Source organism: Helicoverpa armigera, chromosome 3 (genome assembly GCF_030705265.1).
Source record: "Helicoverpa armigera isolate CAAS_96S chromosome 3, ASM3070526v1, whole genome shotgun sequence".
NCBI lineage: Eukaryota > Metazoa > Arthropoda > Insecta > Lepidoptera > Noctuidae > Helicoverpa > Helicoverpa armigera.
In genome coordinates this window covers 9702679-9724461 of record NC_087122.1, presented here as the reverse complement: position 1 = coordinate 9724461, position 21783 = coordinate 9702679, and the positions used below count along the sequence as shown (strand labels likewise).

Genomic DNA, 21783 nt, shown 5'->3' with positions numbered 1-21783 from the left:
TTAGTCCCTTATGTTTTTGTTGTTGCGTACTTTTTGCTCCGGTTTGTTATTGCGAAGGAAGTGTAGCGCTACGCACAGCGCGAGCGTGAGTATCGAGTATCGTGTCTGCCGCCGTTTAATCCGCGAGAGATAACGACTCGCCTCGATGTGTTGTTTGTTTGTAATTCTCTGTTCGACGACCGACGAGCTAGTGAGGCCTCGTTTAGGAGGCGCCCCCCGTTATCTTGTGAACCGGACCGAAATTCACTCGCCCGTATAATATGCGCACTGATATTAGAACATTCGGAGCTTGCCAATTTTGAATCTCTAATTAGCATTTTTATTTACTGCTATTGTGGTGCATGAATTTCAAAGTTGCATGCTTGCTTGTCCACTTACTAGCTAGTTATCAAATCTGTTAGTCTCTGGTGTGCAAAATAAACTATTGTTATATATCTACATATATGCAAAGCCGGACCAACCTCAACTTATCAACTAACTGCATTTAGAATATGTCTGACAAATGAAGGATTTTTATATGATGTCATTGCCTTATCACAAGGCATACGTTATTAACCGACTTAATAATTGTCGAGATAATGAATTCGAATATGTATTTTGTTGTGGTATGTTGTACAAAGTTATAGTTGTCAAATCAAATCAAAACTGAACGGGTTTCGACACCTATTTTTTATTTAACCCAACTAGCAACTGAGTTTATCGTATCTGCTTCATTAGCAGATCTAATTTATATTCATAGTTATCAAAATTTTGATGACGACAGATGGCAAAATATTTATAATCACATGGTCACACCTGCAAATCTTTCTAATGCCTCAAGCCAAAGGAAAATCAACACTCCTTGTTTATTGTACTTACTTTATGATTGATCTCTACATGATCATTGCTGCTCTCATGATCATTCTCTGCTGCTTCTGTCTGGTAGCAAAAAACTACTTATTGCAAGAATTGTCACCAATTTAGGTATGTAGATAGTGATTTATGAAGGTTTTTAAATTGATGCGACAACTCATCATTTTGGTTATGTTTAGTAATCATCACCTTTTTCCCAACCATGTTGGGGTCGGCTTCCTGTGTTTAGCAATAGAATGACCAAATACCTATGTATGTAAACAAACACGTAAAATGTATTTTTATATTATCCTCACGTTATAATTAAAGACATCCTGTTTTGATATAAATCTGTTACTGATTATTATCCTTTCAAAAATAGTACTGAATTAAGAAGGTATAATAATAGTACGATAGATCTTTTCGTTCATGTTGTCATAAGTCCGAGTAAACATTAATACGGATTTCCGCGCCACTCCCAGTTCCCAGTTCCCAGAGTAAGCGGATCCCTAAAAGTCGCCCTTCATACACTAATCTTTTGATTGTAGGCCAGATGTTTATGTATCCCTATCCTATCTTTGCTTTCCAGCTGTCGGGGTCATTAACCTCGAAGGGGGACCGAATTCTGCATGACCCTCTTTTTTGGAATTCGAAAATTTTAAATAACTTTATCCTATGAATGTAGGTATGGAATTAAGTACATATAGCATAGGTTTTATTACGACATCAATAGTTTACTTTACCGCAAGTAGGTACATAGTGTATTTGATTAATTCATTCATTATGTGACCAACTACATAATAAGTCGAGTACAAATTACATACGTTACGTTGTAGTGGTAATGAATAACATAACAATGTTGTAAATTTTATTGTAAACGTACTGCTAGTAAGTACGATATAAATTTATTTTTTATAGGCAGGTATGAAGTAACTGCCCCATACCGCAGATTACTATAATAGTTACTTGGTAACCATACTTTCTGTTCAATCAAGCAGGAAAATTAGAATTTACAATTTAAAGCTGTAATACTCAACGCAGATTAAGCTTAAACAAATTTAGCTGTGTGACCTCCTCTATTTTGGGAAGTCTGTTAAAATAGTTTATGTATGTATCAATAATTTCCTAGGTTGACTAAATAGTGAGCAAACTATCGCTCTGTTGTACCAACATAAACTGTATTAATTGAGGTGATTAGCTCATTACTAAAAATTAAAAACCAACCTCTCGACCTTCACTTAATTAAATTAAAACACACACTTATGTACATCATTCCAATGTTGTAGTATCTGTGTTATTAATTAACTAATGACTTTAGAATATCACTGCTTGTATTGAAGTAATCAAGCGTATAATAATAAATTAACATTATTAGATCAATATAATTATTTATTATTTAATACACTGATCAATACATTACGTAACACCTATTTTCATAATTGTGTAGACGTTCTGATTACTGAGGATAAATTAATTAGCATGATGAGTATTCACCTACTATCTCATTTGCATGTGAAATACGCACGTTATCAGTAGTTGGCAGGGATAGCTAGTCAGCTCCACAATGCTTTTATTTTATCTCAACATAACACTAACAAAGTTATTAAATTATACGCTTATCTTTTCTTAGCTATCGTGTATTGGTGACATTGAACGGACGACTGTTGTACCTACTTAATACATGTCTCATTTAAATAAAAAATCAGCTTTATTTGATAATCATCAAACAACGATCACATTTCATTTTCCTTATACCCACATTACTCCTAGGTATTTTTAGGATTTTTCCGGCTGTGGAGTGTAGTAAGGAAAAGCCTGGGAAAAGCTTGCTAATGTTTTAAAACATGCATTGCAATAACAGTAACTAGCAATATATGTCCTAATTGTCCTCCTTTGCTTGACGCAGTCGGTAAAAATAATTGTTTCATACTTTTTATACATATGATTGCTTACAAGTACTCAAACACGTTTTATTTATCAACATGATTGCCTGTGTGTGAATAGTGTAGCGTAGATTCCGAATCCTGAAAGTTGATAAGCAAGGTTCTCACATACAAACATTTATGATAACTTGAAATCTTTGGCGCCTTGATAACTACTTATCAGTGTTTGTTTATTTATGTAATTTAGTTTGTTATTTTCATGCTGGCCGAGTATGGAATAAAAAATAGAGTAAGGCGGTCGCTACACGTGTAATGAAAACATTCAGCTGCGTCCGGTTACAATAAGCTTGATCAGGCTAATAATAAAAAGGCGAATATTTATTAGTTAGCTTAAATGGCTTTAAGTTCCCTCAGGACGCGAGTGAAACCTCTGACGGAACTAATCTTAATTTAAGAGACGAAAATATTTGAAAATTAAAAAAAAAAACAGGTCGGAATTTTACTTTCTCGCTCTCTCTAAATTCTATGCTAGCAGTCCGGTCCACACCTTAAAATAAAATTGTAATTCACAAAACTTCTGTTTTATTGTCATTGTCATGCCAAGTTTGACCTTCGGGGTCCACAGGTTCAACTGTAGCACTCACGCTGATAACCAAAAATAAAGGCCATCATCATTTCAAAGTAAAACAAAAATATATAAAATACGAGTGTACTAAAATATCATCTTTACAGTATCTCGAATCATACTCAGTAAGCAACTGAATTATTATTTTAATACAAACTAGGTACAGATCTTCCAAGATAATATGATTCTTAATTCCATTGAGGTTCAGGAATAGACAGTTCAGTAATAGCATACCCACCTAAATAATACAAGACATCAAGCAAGACATTTTCCAAAAGGAACGTGACCTGCCACACAAGATTATCTCATCAAACTGTACAAAGTATCTCCACATTGTAAATAACAATCTATGAGTGAAGTATTTTTAGAAACAGATCTAATAATACCGTGAGACGAGATTGTATTAGATTCTTAGTAACCAGTAGCTGCCTATTTGTAAACGATAACACGAGTGTGTGTCATGCTCTTCCGAGTCGCGAGACGTTAGTAAATCGCATTAAAGTACAGATAATTACTAACCTGCAGCTAGAATGCTCCCATGATAACAAAGTCAACGACTTTTCATTGATGTTTGCACTCATTACAGGGACATTATCAATCCGCTATAATATGTACTTGAATGTCAATTTAAAATGGTCGTAACAAGTACATATCAAGATAAGTCGGAATGAGTTTTAATAACCGGATGTTATGATAGGACCGAAATATTTGTTAATAGCCAGCTCCATTAACATATTTTCTGCTTGATTATGTGTTTTTTCTGTGAATTATTTTATCAATTAGAGGAAAATAATAATTTGAAGAAATTGTAAACAGCTGTTTGTTGTTTTAAATGTAGAAAGAAATTCATTCTTAATCGTTCAAGTATTAGTGTGTGTAGCAACAGCCACCCTAATAGAAGACAGTCTCGAAGACCACCTGTGTTCTCATTAGACTGTTAATAACATGAGATTAGTGCAGAAAACAGCATCATTAGCACGTGCTAATACTGAGACAGGGTCCATTACTCTTAGACATAGCGCGTCTTGTTTGAAGGTCTGCCTAGCCCTGAACACGTGAGACTCTTCCATAAAGAGTATTTATTATTTGGTCTCTTCTGTGGAGAACCGACATGTCCCCCATGTTTTATGTGATACTTTTAGAATGCTTGTACCACAATATTTTTTGAATTTATTTGATACATGTAAACAAATTTCACTAAGCATGACCTGAGTAAGCAGTTTTTACACGTGTATTCGTCGCTCACTCTGTGATGGCGTAATTAACGAAATACTACGCACTATTTCATCATAGCAGTGGGAATACGAGTCGTACGTCTGGTCGAATCGATACTTTGTGGCAAAGACAATGTTTATTATTGCACAGTATAAAGTTACTTACCTAACATCCGCATTATCTATGCATATATGCAAAATGTGCAATGAAATTCTAGCGCCTGTTTTTATGATGTGCACAAGCAGTTTTTATGCTATTTTTATTATCAGAATGGATGTTAGCAATTTATTATTTTGTTTTTAAGAAGAAAACATGATAGAGTCATGTTTCAGTGGGTCAAAATAATGTAGTACGTGAATTACAAAACAACAGTACTTACTCAAGCTAAGAACCCACTTTTCAATGAAATACTTGTAAAAGTCTTCTAAAATTGTTATTTAGTGAAAGCACAGCAAAGAGGAATAACTATCAGAGCTCAAATTCAGACAGTGCTGCAATTTTTTTCTACATGATTAATACTCAGTCATATCTTATCTTGGGATTATTGTAGGAAGTGTAGTTGAGTGCAATGTATCTGTAAACACATGACCTACCGCACACGGTAGGTCGTGGCGACCGCTTCTCATCTGCCGCGGCCTCGGCTGGCAGGCTCGCCTACTGCGCTCGGTCCAACACTACTCAAATTAATAACCGGCTTCAAAAAAGAAAACGAAGAGATTCCACGAAACGTAGAAAGGAAGGTCGATGGCAACGAGAAAAACAAGATGGTAGACGAAAAAACAGAATTTTACAATACACTTGTCTTAAAAACAGTACAAAATGAAAAACATCTTCAATTTGTAAGAAAACTGTCTTCTGATAGTTTTGGATGTCGGCGAACTTATGCAGATTGCTAACTTTGTTATTGTGTGGAGATTGTAACAGCTGTGATTTAAAACAAAACGTAACATTAGCGTTTGTTGCAAACGTCAAATAAAGCTTTATTTATTTCGAGAAGTTATTAGTTTGTCATGTTATACATATACGAATTTGAGTAGTAACTGACCTATCGGAATAGCACAATAGCGAGGTTATTTTTTTAATACCCTCTGCCTTCATTCGAAGAAATCCTGGCGCAATTTTCATCACCCGAATCATCATTTGATAATGTATAAAATATGTTTTTGTAGAGAGTCGTGAGAGTGAGTTGGTGAAGGAACATGGATAGAGCATTTTATGTTGCATTTACATAAGACAGCTGTAATACCCACCACGTCTAATTGCATAGTAAAATCGCTTAAAGGCGCTTGGTTTTCTCTGCTATTGCGTCGATTGGCATTTGTTCATAGTATCGCTTTACTACGTTGTAAAACAATTTTATTAATAGCAACGTTACGTAAAGCTACATAGTTGCATTATCTGCCGGTCATGGCATGCGGTGATAAAGTCGGTGCGAGTGCGCAAATTGCCGAACGCATTGACAAGCCATCTGACAGCCTAGAGCGTGACCTACCGCATCCAATCTCCGAATACGTCATGTAATACTTACCACGTGGCTTGGAGAGAGTCAACATGTGGACCCCACTTGTACAAAGCGAACATTCGGAAGTTAAACATCGTCGTGACGGTTGAAGGCCGTTGCGTGACAGCTATGATCTATGTCTTCGCATTTAGGCTGTAAAGTGAGCACAATAATACTAATAGGTAAAAAAAGTAAAATAGTAATTGTCTGTATACCCATTTAGATAAATAACCTTCAACTTGTAATAAATTAACTGTTGTTTATACAGAGACACCTTGCTGTGTGGTGTATTGGTGTAGGTATTCTTATTTTACAGGAAAATTATAATATTAATGTTTTTTTTTTTACTTTATTTCGCTGTTTATTGTGATTCTGAGAACAAAGCATTTGACTACGGAGGCCGGTTTTGATTCTCCATGGTTTTACAGTCAGACTGCTGAAGAAGTGATCCTATACGTGTTCTTTATTAAAGGGTAAATCTGTAACGGCCATTTCTTTTTATCAACCAGCAGCCACCCTGCAGGCCAACTGCCTTTGGAAAAGGGTGGCCTGATAAAGCTGTATTTGGGCTGGCTTTTTTCAGGCCATACATCAGTCATAATCGGCAATGGAGTTAACATTTTCTTGTTTAATTCTCAACTTAATAGTAAATACAAGAAACCTTACCATTCTCGGAATTTCGATAATTGATATAATGTTGTGATTTCTGCGAAATCACTGGTTTCCTCAGCATAGCACCTTTCGATAAATACGTTCTCCTTCATGTATCTAGAAAGGCTTTTTCAAGGAATCTGTCGTAAAAATAACTGATTGCTGTGTGAACATATAGAAAACCATTAGGAAAAGAAAATAAATAAATGAGAATTGCTGACACGGCTTGGTGTGTGGTGACAGTAGAAAATAGGTGTGAAAACTGCAGTTTTGTCTTGAAATATCCAGAACTAAGTCTGAATACTGAGGTGACGGCTTTTAAAGATTTATCAAACAAATATGTACGCTGCGCCAAGCTTAAGTGAATTGGAATAAGGTTGAAAATATGAGTTATTCGCGCCGTTCCAGAGTAAGACTTACAGAACTGACTTACAGAGTAAGAGTTCACTTAGTGAAATCGAACAAATATTTTATTACCTGAAGTGTTAGCCGGTTGTGTCAATGCTATTCTGTTCTCCACTCTTCGCTTACGATTTTAGCGTTTTCTTTTGGTCTGCCGATCTGCTCGCTTATTACTTACGTCATTTCTTCCTTCTTTCCACCTACAGCTAACATGCTTTGTTTGGTTTTAGTTAAGTCCTTTTCAATGAGGTCCTGGATCAGATAGTGCACAAGATTTTTTTTATTCCTTAGACTTTATTGTCCCACTGTGGGCAAAGGCCTCCTCATCACGTCTTCACACCTCTCGATCCTTAGAGTTCTCCCACCAGTCAGGGTTGTGGGCGTCCAGTCCAGATCGTCACGCCATCTCTTCCGGGGCCTACCCCGTCTGCACAAGAACTATAAACCTGATAATATTATAAAGCTTTAAATAAAATGACAACATTATTGATTGAAAGATCAATATTATATCCACCAATATCTCTCATGGTCATGGTTCGAAAGAAAATAATATTTTTAGATTTCACGGAGAAGCTTTTGGTATTTTTGTTTGATATGATTCAGATTACGGATACGGTAAGTAGATAGGGTTTATACCTTGTCACTGAAACGGATTATCTTATGTTTATATCGAGCTTATGTTATAATATTATATCATAAAACATTATGTCTCTGACAAAACAACATGTGCAAAATAAAGATAGTCACTGATTCATGCCAAATTCCAAACAAATATCTGAAGAAATCTTGTTTCAGCTTCCATCGACATTTGTGACCGATACATACCGTGGAATCGCGCTAGCGCTATACAAAATGTGAACTCATTATTTATGATTCGCTTAATGTCGTTGTTATTCCAATGGCGCCTTAAATGCAGTTTCAAGGTTTCCCCTGTCCGCTTATATCGGGCGTGAAAGAAGATCATTTTAAAAATAACATTGTTTGTGCTCTGATAACCGATAATGCCGTTGTTGCTGTAGCTCTCGTTGAACGTACGCAACACATCACATATTGTTGCGTCAAATACTTTATAATTATGATGATACCAAGACGTATAAAATTGCTGTAACAAATGATATAATAGGTATTAATGACCAGACATTTTTAAAGATATTTTTTAAGTATACCATGCCAGATATTTTTTAAGTATACCATGTTATGAGGGCGTCCTTTTCAATTACCACTTGGAGCTGTTAGCTGTCATTAAAAATACCCCAAGAATAATATTTAGACCCTCCGGAAAGAAATTAGAGCTTAGGACATCATATTCAACAACAAAACAAGTGACGAAATTCTATAATGTATTCCGAAAGGAATTTACTAGTGAAACAAAGACTATTTTTAATAATATTTTTTTGCTACTCATAGCTATTCTATGTAATATAAGTATCGTCTTCACACGACACCATATTGACGTCATTCATGACGTCTGGGTTCATGCAATGAACCTACCCAGCAACTTCATAAACTTCGTAAGCTACGTAAATACTTGTGCTAGAATAATCCAAACAAAGCAAAAAATAGTTGTTTACGTGGGAAGAACATTTTTGATGAAGGGAATAAAGAGACACTGGATGAAGAGATACATTTAAGGCATTTAAGACCTACAATGTACAGCCTAAAATGATTCAGTAGAATAACTTGATGATGAGAGGCGTTTGTCGTGGCACGGGCACGTGATGACAAGGGACAAGCGAAATGCTACAAAGAGTTTTAGGTATGAAAGTAACGCATGAAAAGGGAGGGTTAGATTTAGGAAAATATACTACAGTTTGTTTGCAAGATGACTTGAATAAAAAGCTAATACTAATACTAAAGAAGGCAACTGACGCAGAAACGGAAGCGGAAAACAAATGCCAACCCATAATAAATTGGAAACATGGCAAGAAGAAGAAGACCATGAGTCAAGAAACGAGAAAACTGGCGATAGCAAATCATCTTGACTTTGCACGAGAATGAACAATGAAGCTTTTATGGACGAGCCTAGGCAATCTTATGCCTTTTGCAAGGTTATTTGTATGCAAAACGCACGCATATAAATGTCTGCTATGCGTTCTATTTCTGTTCGGAGTACTGTTTACTTTCCTAATTACAAGCCGCGAAATAGACGCCCGTGCTGCTCGCAGTTAAATATATCCCGCCCTATTTTCTACTACAATAATGGAAATGGGTCACGGGGTTGCTCATCGCTACAGTAGCCCTCCATGTATGATAGCGCAGGGGTTATAAATCTTATGATCAACTTAAACCATAATATAATAACCTAAATAGATTTTGATTGATGGTTCAATGCCGTTGGATGTACATGATCGTTTACAGTGATACACAATGTCATTGACTCTTGTTTACTTTTGCCAGAGTGCGTAAAAGATGATTTTATGCGTACGTAGCTTCGAGAACGACGTCATTTGGTGAGTATCATAGCAGCAAACGGCATCTCATTTCTATCAAAAAGACGTCTCACACAATGTAGAGATATATTTAGACAATAAATAACATCGAATAAAAACTTACGCAACTGTTAGTATTTGCGTAGGTACATATGTAATTTGGGCTGCTTTGTTTACCACGCAGCGGACTACGTCTGCCAAAAAAGTCACGCATTTTATTCTGTCGTAGGTGTAGCTCTGGTAATTATGTTCAGTTCAGTTCAAACATGGCATCTGATATCGAATTTCCGATGACGGTGCTAGATTCTGTTTGAGAATTTTGGCGCCAGGGTTCCGGGATCACAGAATAATTTCTTTTTACACATTTCGCCTAGTCAAATATACACATTGGCAGTATCATCGGTAACTGTTATTCTTATTTTAAATCTGTCAAGCCCTGGATGTTTCCTTACCATAATAATCGATAGCAAATATTTGCATTTGTCGGCATTATTTATAGTATATCCCACTGAAACTGGCACCCCAAGGAATAGTTGCCGGTTATTTCCAAGGCTTGTTTGTGTCGTTAGCTTCTTGTTAGCCTCTTACTTAATTGCATTGGTGGTACTTAGTATGGAACCTTAGTTTAATACTCGGGACTCAGGTCGAACAAAGTGTTACTCAATTCTTCTATTTTAGCTTTGTGTCTTGTTATATTGATATATAGACCTGTGAAGTCTTCAAAAAGAATATCTTCTGTCTTTCGTGTAAAAATACTAAAACTTGACGCATCGAGATAAAATCCCATGTTCCCTGGGGTTCAAGTTATCGCTTGCCTTGCCAAATTCGATCTCAGTTGGATTTGCAGTTTTACTTTGGAGTTGGAGTCGTAATGGACGTATTGGACATGGTTATTTCCGGATTTTTACTTTAATAGATAAAAGTAACAGTGTGTGTCTCATGGAGAGTTTAGGTGGTAGGCCTCGTCAACAAATTCGCTGTGACTGTGGCAGTGGTCTAAGCGGTCGCTTTCCACTTCAGGTCACCGCATCGTCAGCAGGCTAACAACCTTAAACGATATTCTCCTCTCACGAAGGTAGTGCGGTCGACGACCGATGACGATCGTCATCTTTGCTCATTCCAATTAGTGCGGGTAAGTATTTGAAGCGGGCCCCCGATATGGGCCTCTCTTGCCCCATACAAGCGCGCAGTTATTAGCAATGCGATTGCTAAAATTGCCCCACATCTGATTACCTGAGCGCATGCGCGAGTTCGCTCCACTTTGTTTTTGCGTTCAATGTCAGTGTATCGGCTAATTTTATCGCGCTTCGCACACGCTACGTAACTATCTTGTTTGACGAGGCCAAATGACGATTTGTTTTGATTTCTCTGCCCAAAACATGTGAACATTAAACAAAGCTATTAAATTGATTACAATTTTGAGATGATCTACAAAAGTATAAAAAATCATCAGGAGAGAGAAATTTCACCACCAACAAAACATCTCAAAAACATAATTTGCGAATATTCGCGCTTCCGAAGAAGACTGAAAGAATAGAGACTGGTCACTGCTGTAAAGAGAGCAACACCAAACACAGACCGGTGTTTTTTAAAAATTGAATTGTAATGATGGCATGTGTAGTGGACCAGAGATCAGTGAATCGAGGGTGACATGCGGCTGGGCGAGGTGAACGTGCCGGTATCCACGTCACGACACGAGCAAACGCTTTTCGTCGCTATTTCCGCAACAAGTGTTGTTTTGAAGATAGAGGCCCCAAGCGGGCGAGCGCGAGCGTCATGCCCGCACAGCGCCGCTTCGCCCTGTGATTCCATTTCCATATAATTTATCAGCTGATCTTAATAAATAACATATCCCCACATCAACACATTTGTTTCATGAACTTTGATCACTCTGATCAGTCTACATTAAACCGCATTCAAATCAAAACTTAGGTAGCAAAACAAAATGCGACTATTTTTACATGTTTTGAACAAGATCGAAACTGATTGGGGAAATTCTTTGCAAACCACCTGTGGTTTTCAGGTGCGTCGCTAGTGCCAGTGCCATTGAGCAGAAACCCGCCGTTTTCACTATTTTCCCCGCAAAAGTCTTTCTTCATCCAACCCCTTTCTAACATCTTCATCTTGTAGAGTTGGCGCATGCTATTACTTAACATCAATTAACTACCGCACACTTAAATAGTGATGATAATGCATATTAAACATGCAAATACCAAGTAGTCTCAATAGAAGGTCACCCTTCACCAATAAATTCCTACTGCCCGTTCCATTTCTTAACGCCTTTCATTTGTTTTAATTTATATCTTTGACTTGTTTGGTTCATCTAATAATTACGTCAACGTTTTAAAGATTCTAGTAATTTAGGTATGCACTCTACCGTCGCGCCTACTCGTACCTTTGTGTGTCATAACAGATTTCATCGATAAAATTATATCATGCATATCTTATCAGTCAGTAGCAATATGAGAAAAATATGATCAATGCTTGTCCAAATCTGGTGACAATAATGAAGCGCGTAGGTGTTTACTTTTAGGATATACTGAAAAGTTTACAACTACGAATTAATGGGAACATTGCGTAGACTAGACTAGACGTCATACCGTGCAAATAAACTTCGTCATCGTGGCGTCGCCATCATTGTTGTCTCTCAGTGTTTTCCCTAATCGTGGTATCAAACCTTATCTGTTTGAGTTATATGGAAAAGTGGGCCTGAAACGTCTGTAGTTTTACACAACTTTATGAAATTGTGTCGTCTTTAGGGCGTGTTAGTTTTGAACAGTGATTGAATTCTATTATAATGTTTTCAATTATTCCCTTTATGCCATGTCATCATATAGCAAGCTGAAGGATTTGTTTCTTTGAATTCTTTATGTCAGGATCTACTTGAATGTTTTTTTCGTGATAGACAGCATTTGGGTAATTGGGTGTGCCAAGTAGCTTTCTAGGATGCGTGTTGCAAAATTTCCTAAGGAATTACTGACGAGTTTTTTCTCAGAATTTATGAAATTTTGCCAACTGGAATGAAAAACAAAGAGGTAAGGATTTTCATGAGTGATCGTTATGGGTTATGAGTTTCTTCACTAACTTAGACTTGAATTATAACTTCAATAAATTAGACTTGAATTTTCGAGGGTGCCACCGCGACACATTCACCCACTGTTCGTCTAGGTTGGAATATTTAGGTTCCATGGTATGTTGTCATTTAAATGGTACTAGATATGGTAAAGCCGTAATACTTGTTCAAGAACCGGTTGACGGTTCGCGCAAGTGGCGAGGACAGTGTGCGGGGTAAGAGGCGGCCCGGCTAGCAATCTGCAACGGCGTGCATTCCGAACGCATTTCACGATCCGAGTCGATGGACGACCTAGCTACGGCATTTACCGCCGTTCATTTCAATTCAATTTAGATTATTTAAGAAAGTAGATTCTTCAAAATCGTGAGCATGTCAGTTCTAGTGTTCTCATTGGATCAATCTCAAATGTAGTGTTAGATTGGTAGATTGTTCAAATGTTTTTTGCTTGTCGGTATTTCGGTGAGCGGCTTCTAAATACTTATCTATATCTTTTATAGTAGGTAGGTACATATAAAACAGAACGTAAATAAACAACGCAATAATATGTACTGCACAGTCATTAGGTAGTTATAAAATAACTGGTTGTTCGCCATAAATATTTTTATAGTCGTATTTTACATAGCTATGATTTAATTGCATTTCCTGGCCTAACTGCATACTTATTACAAATACTGGCATGAAATAAATAGTTTTGTTTACAAGCCGATGTGCCCGAAGGTGCGACATATTGCAGCGTTCTCACTAGCGGATTTTCCCCTCGGGTTTTTCGAGCGGACCGTGAGGGCGCAGATTTTTAACGCGGTCTGAATGCATACGCTCAGTTTTACTACGTACGGAAATAATGCGCTTGTGTGAAAGCGCTGTTGAATGTCATCTCAGCCGAACAAATATGTAGATACTATTTAGTAGTATTCCTGGTTTCATAGAGGGCCCGGTATAATAAGTACGTTTGCATCATTATAATCATCGAAAGTAATGCGTAAAATTATTAGTAACTTGAAATGGCATAAAACACATCCGTGTTAGTCATTGAATGGACATCAATGGAACAGGCATCAATGAAACGTGTTCGAAATTCAAGGGCATTTGGAAGAGAAAGTCGGTGTAAAAATTCCTCGTCTCTATTTATCGTTAGTTCTGAACTCTATGCAATGTGAATGTGAATAACCCAGGGCCGTCAGTTTTGTTAACTGCGTCTCAATTTCAAACAACATGACAAACTTTATGTAATTGTGATAACTTTGATGAAAAGTTTATTCATTATTATTTACTAGCGCTCCACTCTTTCCTCGCATTGGTAAAAATTATACTTACCAAGCCCTTCTTATTAAAAGTGTTGGAGGTGGAGGCGCATATTTTGATAGAGAAAAAATATTTGTGGGTGACCGTTCTGAGAAAGAACCTACTAGAAATCACGAAGCTATGATTACTAATATTTGTAAGTACAGTTACTAACTTGAAGTACAAGACTAAAGCGGACAGTTTTGGAAGCAGCTATTTTTATACACGGGTACATTATTAATTTTCCTTTGTAACCCGAGACGTGGAATAACGGAAATTAATTGCAGTCTTCAACGGTATTGTATCTACTTGCATTTCAGCACGTGTAAGGCGCATATACATAGAAATACATACATGTGCAAGCATTGTAATCTTACCGTAAAATATTAAAACCGTTGATTAAAACGTCACGTCACTTATCGCCGTTAGCTGATTTGTCATACTCGTAGGCCGTGACTCTGAATTCGCACTAAGAAAGGATTACAATTCGGATTAGCATTCATAAATGTTAAATTTGTGATATTAATCATTCAATCAATTTTATGTATAAATATCTGCTCATTAAATTGTTAATTGGCAAATAAGATATCCTTGGGCCGAGGTTTGTCCTAGTCAAAGCAACGTTTAAAAAATCACTTGAAATTAGGGATAGACATCTTGATTCAGGGTGTTGTGCCAATGCAAATACTTACCTAACAATCAAATATAATTAATTCAAACCACAATAAAGCCAAGCTAAGCAGATTTTGCTGAGAACTGGTGCAAAAAGCTCAACCCTCACAGATTCAGTAGTGATATTACTGTATGGGTTGTTGTGGTGTAAGAGGGAAGTATGTATGTATGTACCTATTGTTCTTTTTTTAAAGAAGTAAGGGGCATTTAATTGAATTTTCATTAAGACAAATAGGCTCTTGCTGTAAGTGGAAAAAAAATCATTTATGATAGAACCAGAACAATCTAATACTAGTACATGATTGTTTTGCTAGAATTTATTTATGCATTAATGGTCCAGCAGTGTTATAATAAATAACAAATAGTTGATGTGAAAACATTTGAGCACACCCAATGGCAATTTACTATAAGGGAAAACACAAAAGTTTGCAATGTAAAATGTTATCTACTCTAAAAAACATCGTAAATCATCACTTGCGTCATTTCCAGGTTGATGACCGCAACCTTGACGCCCCGGCCCTTTCCACGTTGAATCTTACAGTAATTGTACGATAACACGTAGGTACTTATCATGTTTTGCTAGAATTTGATTGGAACGCACTCGCCATGGTCTTCGATCAAGCGACCGTTAATGAGTCATCACCAACCGACGGCGGCTGCGACGTAAACAACCGGAGCTCCTCCCCGCGAGGCCACTGCGCGCAAATAAACGTGCCTCACATGGGTGTACCGACAACTGTTTTGTTTGACGCACCCGACACATACACAATTTTATTATTTTCGTGGGCATAACAAGGATGGAGGTAATAGCTGCGGGTAAAATATACCTGACCATGGTGACCATGATCTATGTTTTTATAATAACTTGCATGCAACAGGCGCCAGATGACAAATGAGCCAAGTCTACCGACTTTGAATATTACGGATTCAGAATTCTTGATTTTGTTGTGAATAATTCTGACACACAAGGACAATGGACTTGTATATCCAGTATATGTTATAATCTTTTCTATGTCTAATTCTAGATCACAATATGATCATAATTATATTCTATCATCTAAATACCTGATTTGTTTTGCATTAGACCAGTACTTCCGCGATTCATCATTCAAAAACCAGAAAGCAAACGTTGAAATAAAAAATCATCTTTGATGTTGTTTTTTAAAAAATATGCATTTCGAATGAGATCATACCAGTCATGCTTGGAACAAACATGCTCAGAATCCGCCTCCTATCAATGACTTGTATGTGCCGTTCAAAGACCGCCACTTATTAAGGTGCGTCTACACCACGTCCGATGCGGCGACGTACGTACAGTTACCGGCACGGATGTCGGGCTCTCGGCGGAAGAGTGGGGATCGCTTTGCGCACCCGTACGCATAAGGCAATAAGGCAGTAAATCGCTTGTGCGCAGGTGAAGGTCAGGGCCCGACATCCGTGCCGGTAACTGTAGGCAGCACGGTTACCGCTAATGTGCTCTTTATTACAGCATACGCTTCATGCATGTATGTATGTAGTAATGTGTGCCATAAGTATGTTTCGCACGCCATTGCATGAGGTCGTGTGGACGCACCTTCAGGCTGTATACTGCGAAGTGACTGTTATTGCCTTTTCAACCCCCTGCTGTACGTGCTTATCGTATGCAATCACATCGCAAAGCTTATTTTGCGAATTCGTATGGACAGGGGAAAAGGGAATGGTTTGTGCGATATTAATAACAGATAGGCCACGTGCAGCCACTACATTTCCAATTCCTAGAAATAAACCATAGTAAAAAGTTACTGAAATGATGAACTCATAACTTCCGCTTCCGCAGATATTCCTCACCTTACTAGATCAAACAAATTCTGACAAAATACAACGGAGAACTGGATGAAGTTTTATTTCCATTATAGTAGCTATTACAAGTTAAACAAAAATTTATTGCGTGTGGTTGTCGCCGTATTGTCAGAGCGCGGTACAAGATTGGATTAGGCTGCCATTACAGCGGCGCGCGGTATGCGTAAATAAATAGTGTCTATGTGCAAAACATTGGAGAGTTCAAAGGCAGGTCACGTGTGAGGTCGGCCCTGCCGTCGCACCACTTTTATTACATTCCCCGAATAAAATGCTAGCGACCGAAAGCCTACACAACTTTGTACAACGACGAACGTGTACTTATTTATAAAAGTACATTCCGTGTATATGCCATGGCATATTAAAAGTAAGCTTTCCATTTCCGTCGTAGATTCGCTAAATGGATTTATTATTTAGGTTTGAATCCTGGGAAAGAAACTTTTGTCGGTAGACCTTCTTCGTACTCACGTAGACCTATCCTTCAGAATGTATGATAATATGTAACTCGTTACATCTATTTGTTAAGGTTAAATTTTCAAGCTTAAATGTTAGCCGTTTGTTTTCAATGTCTTAAACGATAGACTGTTTAGACAAGAATTTATGATCATGAAAAATCGTCGTCATCATATCTTTCTAGAAGTGCATGCCAAGGGATATGTAATGTATGCTTAAAAATGTAATATAATTCCTAACATAGCTCGGAAATGTGAAAAAATCGATACATATTCCAAATAGCAATAAGAAATGTAATGCATTCAGGGTTCAGCGTGATGTTGTTTTTTTAACTTCTGTAGATTTTCTACATATTCTAGTAATACCTAGTCCCTAGTTCTTAGATTTGACATAAGGTCGTCATACTTTTGGCTGTACAGTCTTTGATAGCGAGTCCTAAAATACATCAGAAGAAAACGGTAACTTTTTATTATCCATTAGAAAACAAGAAAGAGGTTCTTAATTAATTCGACTGTCTGTAACGTTATTAGCTTTAGCCTTAATGGCCTTTCCCAACACCCAAAAAGTAATCCAAACAATATTATTTAATCTAAAAATAAAGCTATTTTTACTAACAGGATTTAAATGATACCCTTTCGTGGAATTCTACGCTGTAGCAGTCGTGGTTCACGATCGTGACCAGAATCCTTCGCAGTATTTGTCCTTTCTTTATTATCAAATTACCATTACGTAGTTACACTACCTATTTCCGTTAGTCGTTACCTTGTTTATTTATTACTTTAAAGTTGTCTTCAGGAAGTCCTCTCCTGTTGTTATTATACCTGTTTCAAACTAGGCAATAAAACCTGAATGAAATAATAACTTATGTATAGTGTACGTGTCTTCTGATCGAGTGTTTTTTTATAAAAAATGATTAAGTAGTAAATTGTTATGAGAATATTGTCAATAGAAAAGTGTTTTACTAGGTAGGTATAAGTAATATAGCAGGAAACTAATAACTGCATCAGATTGCTTCTTGTATATACACACTGTAACTAATAATGTATTCAATATGGAACATTTATGATTGACCATAAAAATAAAGTATTCGTTGTTAAGTTCAATCAATTTATAATAACAAGGCGTAGCTCTCCTACTGGGTAATATAATAAGTATTGATATAGACGGAGCTGGTACACTTGAGACGGCTACTGTTTGCAATATCGGAATATTCCACGTCGCACCGCTAAGACATTCCCTAACGTTTGTGAACATATCGTTAGTCATGGCCCTTGAATGATGTTTTTGCAGGTCCTTGTTTGCATTTATTCATAAGTACGATAAAAACCAATGTCTTCTATTCTTCAAAATCCAAGGTTTTAAAACTTTGCTATGTCAGGTTAGTAAGTTTGACCAGTTTGGCTCTCTGATGCCATGTCATGTTAGGAATATCATAGGGTTACTCAACGTAGTTACTTCGAGGCTGTATGTTGAAATGTTGTTCATGCGGTAAACAAGCGATTGATCTACAGTTAACGAGCGAATGTATCGAGGACATTACTTGATTTCGTTTCGGTTAGGATCTCTGATGTGAACTATGTGAAGGTACTAGAGATAAACTGTTCTGAAATAGGTGCCTTTGCCTATATCTGTACTGATTTCCAGTGGAACGCAGCTGCCTGAACTCAAAATCATGCAATTGGTTTTGGTCTCCAGAAATCATTATTGAATTTTCTGCTCTTAAAGCGTTACTTATTAAATTAAGTGATCTAGATAGGTTAGCTAATAAAATTAAAGTGTTTCCAGTTGTCGATTCTCGACGTAGGTATACATATTGGATATGTTTGTTCTATATCGTATACTTGAGAAAAACTCGCTTGAGATACGAGGCAAGGATCACAGGAATCATGCAAGGAGTTCGTTAGCTTAGCAAATTCCTTTGATCCGGTCTGAATGAACGTCTACTACTATAATAGGCTGTTGCGCCCCACGCGGTCGCGGTCTGCGGATCGAACGTTGATATCTTCATTCAGAGACCGGAAACATAAATCAACGGCCAGAGACGCGTGGCCACGGCTCACGACACCCAAGCGGATATCCATATTTTCTGCTCACAATTACTTACACAGCTAACAAAGCCTTTATAATTAAACTATGTTTATGTTTACGTAGTTTATTTTTCACAAGCATTTTCATTCTTTCTAATAAAGCAATTTCTGAAATTTTCACAAAGATATGTAAGTGGATCGTAAATTACACGCCGTATTAATTAAACGATTCGTGTTCATCAAAGCGCGAAGTGTATGAAAAAATATCTACCTAGACGAACTAGACCGACGACGACTAGACAAACAAGATCAGTTTGTTTTGTTCCTTTTCGTGATATGGAGTGTATTTAGAAAGTATTTCTAAAAATAGATGGAGTCATCTAAATCTAATCATAGGGATTATTAGTAGACGGTACTATTTGCAGTGAAAGTGCAGTGAGTCATGCGCTCAGCACGACGACGCGCGGCGTCGGAAATAGAGCTGCGCCCGCGCCGATGCTGCGTCTACGATTGCGACTGTCCGCCTTTTCGGCGTGGGTCACGTTAGTGCATGCAGCACAGACTAATAAATAACTTGCAGCTGACAGTCGAAAACAATACGCAACTAACAGCCTACATGCCTGAAAAGGAGGCAAAGTAATAGTATTTTAGTTAAATTTTATGTAAATTCTATTTATTGATTGATTCCTTTTAATGGGAAAAATAAAAATACCTCATGCAAGTAACCAAACTATAAAAAGGCGAAAATTTATTTTTTACGCGGTTAACATTATTGAGAGGCGCCCTTTGTAATTTTTTTAGGTTTTTCACCAGATTCTGGATTCTTGTCGGAATATCTCATTTTCAAAATCTACAACAAACTTATGAAAAGTCGAATACGATCATAACCTCCCATATTGAAGTGATGATGATGATGATGATGAATCGAAAAACGCATAACCAAAGATAAAAGTACTAACAGGAAAACTGTTCTCATAATAAAGTACCAATGTCAGTGTTATTTCCTTCTTTGGCTATTAGTTTGACCATCTACTTCGATGAAATCAATTCAATATCCGCTTTCACAGACGGAGAAAGAATCGGCAACCTTTAGTGTAACCGCACAAGGTCATAAACAGGAAATTGGCTGCTGTTAGCAGAAATGTTTTGCAACCACTACTTATAGATTAGTTTCCGATGAGACTGGTTTGAACTGTGTTCAAAATTCCTTTAAAATTAAGAAAAAAATACGTTACTGCTAAACTCGTACATAGTAGATACATACTAGTGCCTATTTAACTACAATGAAATTACCCAATGCGAATTTGTTGACGTGTTTGTAAACTTGTCAGTGTACTATTGTAAAGAATGCACTGACGTGATATGCATTTCATTACACTACGCCTCTTGCTTCCCAGGCCTTGACAATTTATGTACTACGTTGATATTCAACACGTGACTCAACTTGTTTATCCGTAAATCGAAGCTCAGCTCAATGACTGTAATTTTATAAAATTATCGTAAGAGCCCCCGCAGACCACAGACTTTTTATCGGCCGATAGTTTGGTCGGGCTCTTAATCAGTACGCAGATGTAAGCAAGTGCGCACACTATGACGATTTGGTATCGGCCGATAAACAAGTTTGATGGGCTTCCCGATTCAATTCAAACTAAACTGTCGGCAAACTATCGGCCGACCGTATAATCAGTACTGGCTCCCTACGACACGCGCACACATAACGATTTTTTAGTCGGCCGACTAAGCCGATAGTTCAGTTCGCTCCGAGCTTTGACAGCGAATGGTCGGTCGCGCGTGTTTTGTAAATTGGCGTCGCCCAATTCTCAGTCACTTATTTCGGAATCTTCGATCGTAACTTTGATCGAGGAAGTCGAAAAAAGCCCTGCCCTTTAATAATCGAGTAATTTGGAATGCATAATTAGTGCAAAATTTTCCATTTAATAATCTATCACTAAAGATATGATGCACCCAATATTCTCGGGCTTTCTTTTTAATTTTCCTTTTCTGGTGTATGAGAGCAATAATAATTCTATGCAATGTTTTATTAATTTTCATCGTGCGGTGCAACCACTCTTTTCACCAGTTGGTTAGAAACTAGCAAACAGACAAACAGTCGGCCGACTGTTCGGCCGATAGTTGCGCGCTCATCACCGACTAAACTGTTTAGTTGGCTCGGTGTGCGTACTAGCAGGCCAACCCGACTAAACTATCGGCCGATAAAAAGTCTGTGGTCTGCGGGGGCTCTAAAACGTAAAAAGCCACTGGAGTAGGTATGTTGAAGTTCTAAATGGCATTTATCGAACCCGATGCGATGGGTTTGAAGCTTTATTCCTTTGTTTTATGGCTTAATATTCCAGATAGGACAGTTTACATCTGTTAATTTGTTAAAGTACGGCGTCACTGCGAGGGCCGGGGGTTGGGGGGGGGGGCAGCGGAGGCTGTAGTAGAGGCGTAGTAAGCGCGGGGAGTGTGAGGGGAGAGACGAAGTACGCCGCGCTCATTATATTTCCCAGTCAGTACTGCAGTGCATCTTTTGCAATAGTGTTGGCGTGGTTATCGATATCGATGTTTATGATAATATTATAAAGCTACAATTTGGATTAGCGAATTTAAAGTATTTATCGAAGAAAACCTTTGATAAAAGATAAACCATTCATAGAATTGGAAAGGTACTACTTACTGCTTCACTGTTTAATTGCAATCAATGTGTAACTTACTGCGATTGATAAGTAAAAGCTCCGATCCATTTTATTTAATTGTGATCTATATTTATTCAAAGTTTCTCTAGGAATCGGAAAGTAATCAGTACTGAAACTCTCAAATATGGGTATAACCTATTTGAGGCCAAAAATATTACTAGGGTGCATCACTAATCTATGAAGTTTTACAATAACATTCTTGACTCTA

At 37.4% G+C, this 21783-nt stretch overlaps 1 protein-coding gene across 2 annotated transcripts in view; it reads left to right on the top strand.

The window, feature by feature from the left end:
• Window positions 1-21783, top strand: part of Inr (Insulin-like receptor) — a 47765-nt gene that overhangs the window by 8851 nt on the left and 17131 nt on the right. The gene's annotated exons all lie outside the window — the stretch shown is intronic.